Source organism: Colobus angolensis, unplaced genomic scaffold, assembly GCF_000951035.1.
Source record: "Colobus angolensis palliatus isolate OR3802 unplaced genomic scaffold, Cang.pa_1.0 Scaffold65, whole genome shotgun sequence".
NCBI lineage: Eukaryota > Metazoa > Chordata > Mammalia > Primates > Cercopithecidae > Colobus > Colobus angolensis.
In genome coordinates this window covers 3,898,952-3,901,682 of record NW_012120154.1, presented here as the reverse complement: position 1 = coordinate 3,901,682, position 2,731 = coordinate 3,898,952, and the positions used below count along the sequence as shown (strand labels likewise).

Sequence of the window (2,731 nt, the reverse complement as noted above, 5' to 3'; positions counted from 1 at the left end):
TCTCGGCCTCCCAAAGTGCTGGGATTACAGGCTTGAGCCACCGCGCCCGGCCTAGACAGAGTTTTGCTCTGCCGCCCAGGCTGGAGTGTAATAGCTGTCTCGGCTCACTGCAACCTCCGCCCCCGCGGTAAGAAAACTGTCATGACAGGTAGGTTAAGACACTTGTCCAAGGTCTGTGCTAAAGCCAGCCCAGCGGACTGTCGCCAGAATGAACCAACCGGAAAGAGGTCAGAAGGAGCCAGATCCGCCAGTGCCAGCCCTCTCTAGGGCTCCCTGGGGACCCCCAGTGGGCGAGGTCTGCAGGCGGCCCAGGCTAAACGTGCAGCGAGTCCCGCTCTCAGAGGTATCCGTGCCGCGCCCGCCTCCGCCCCGCCCCTTGTTCTGGCTTGTCCAGTCCCACAGAGTCCCACAGTCTTCATGTAAATGAGGCACCCAGAGAGAGCCTATGCGAGCGTGTCAGGGGCGTGGCCTGCCTTCCACTTCCCGAGCATCGCTCTGATTCATTGTTAAAATAAAGAGGCCATGACCCTGGCACTCCCACCCCGGCAGCCCCTGTGCGTGGAAATCCAGCCAAGGTTAGCACTGGGCCACAGAAAAGAGGAGCTGGTAGGCGGAGGCCTATGGGAGGGGTAGGGGTCGAGGGATCCGGGGAGGAACTGGTTGAATGCCTGGATGGAGAGGGTCTCGGGTCCATTCTCTGGGTGGGGCATGTGTAACTGCTTAAGGTTTTGATTATTATATCCACATCTCAAGTGCATTTTAGAGAAGGATTCTGCCTATTGGTTGTGGGTAGGGGAGGAAACGGGAGCAGAGAGGGGCACGTGGAGTAGAGCCCGCTACCCACCCCCAGGAAAATGAGCGGCGTTCTCCTGCTAGGCGACGCTCCTTTATGGGGCCAGACCAGGGGAGAAACGCCCAGGACGGGCGGGGCCGATGCGCCCCTCTTCCACCACCAGGAGCCAGGAGGACGACCGCCCAGAGAGGATCAGAGACCCTGGGGCGACGGAAGGGCCAGTGGGTGGCCCTCTCCCCACCGTGCCCTGCTGTCGCCCCCCACCCCATTCCCTTCTCCAGGTCTGATGATGGAGGAGCCTTGGCCCTGGCTGTCCCAGGGGAGGAGGTGAAATTCCTCAGCTCTCCACCAAGATTGGCAACAAAAGCCTGATCCCTGGAACACACCAGGTGAGGATGAATGTGGGCAGGTGACCTGGGGGCACCAAAAGCTGCTTGTGTTTTGGGATGTTGGGTTCCTCCCACCCCCCACCCTCCCCTTGGGGCTCTGGGTGGGTGGGGAGGGCATCTTTAAGTGACTCTCCTGACCCAGCTTCACTCTAGAGAATGAATGTTGGTGGCCCTAGGGGCACCCAGAAAGGAGAACCCTTGTACAAGTTAAGACACCAGGGTTTCAGAAGGGTGTGATGCCTCACACCTGTAATCCCAGCACTTTGAGGGACTGAAGGAGGAGGATTACTTGAGATCAGGAGTTCAGGAGTTCAAAACCAGCCTGGGTAACACAGCAAGAGTCTTTTTTTTTTTGAGATACATTATTGCCCAGGCTGGAGTGTAGCAGGGCGATCTTAGCTCCACTGCAACCTCTACCTCCCAGGTTCAAGCAATTCTCTTGCCCCAGCCTCTTGAGTAGCTGGGATTACAGGCGTGCGCCACCACGCCCAGCTAATTTTTGTAGTGTTAGTAGAGACAGGGTTTCACCATGTTGGCCAGGCTGGTCTTGAATTCCTGGCCTCAAGTGATCTGCCTGCCTCAGCCTCCCAAAGTGCTGGAATTATAGGCGTGAGCCACCGCACCTGGCTAAGAGCCCATTTTTACAAAAGAAAAAATTAAAAAATTAGCTGGGCATGGTAGTGTGCACCTGTATTCCCAGTTACTGGGGAGACTGAAGCTAGAGAATCATTTGAGCCCGGGAGTTTGAGGTTGCAGTGAGCTGTGATCGAGCCACTGCACTCCAGCCTGGGTGACAGAGCAAGACCCTGCCCCCACCTCCTCAAAAAAGAAACTAGGGGCCAGGTGCAGTGGCTCACACCTGTAATCCCAGCATTTTGGGAGGCTGAAGGAGGTGGATCACCTGAGGTCAGGAGTTCGCCTGGCCAACATGGCAAAACCCCGTCGCTACTAAAAATACAAAAATTAGCCAGGCATGATGGCATATGCCTGTGATCCCAGAAACTACTTGGGAGGCTGAGGAAGAATTGCTTGAACCCAGGAGGTGGAGGTTGCAGTGAGCCGAGTGAGCCAAGTGAGCTGAGATCACACCACGGCACTCCAGCCTGGGCAACAGAGAGAGACTTTGTCTCAAAAAAACAAAACAAAACAAGAAGACACATTAGGGTTTCTTTTTGGCTAAGCTCTGCCACAAACTTGCTGTGTGACTTCAGGCTGTTCATGTTTGTCAAAGACGTCATCCTCAACTCTGAAAATATCTGGCCAGCCTTTTGCCTCCCTCGCTGTGCTTCCCAAAGGAGCTGTGCGAGTTGGCAGTATGATCCAGTGCTCCTCACTTCCACCTCCAAGAGAGCAGGGACACACACAGGCCTGGATTTGAATCAGCCACTGTGACCTTGAGTGAGCAAAGGAAACTCTCTGAGCCTTAGTTGCCTGATCTAAAATTGGCATTAATTTGATCTACAATGCAGAGTAGCTATAATACAAGGACACTCAAACTTTGGGGTGCACTAGAATCATCTGGGAAATCACTTTTTTTTTTTTTTTTTTT

At 54.6% G+C, this 2,731-nt stretch overlaps 1 protein-coding gene across 1 annotated transcript in view; it reads left to right on the top strand.

The window, feature by feature from the left end:
* The first annotated feature begins 473 nt into the window (after positions 1-473).
* The window catches only part of TRIOBP (TRIO and F-actin binding protein), a 98,707-nt gene continuing 96,449 nt past the window's right edge, over positions 474-2,731 (top strand). Inside the window, exons 1-2 of the mRNA XM_011925681.1 lie at positions 474-575; positions 1,075-1,182. The gene's annotated coding sequence lies outside the window, so the exon portion shown is untranslated. The remainder of the gene's footprint in view (positions 576-1,074; positions 1,183-2,731) is intronic.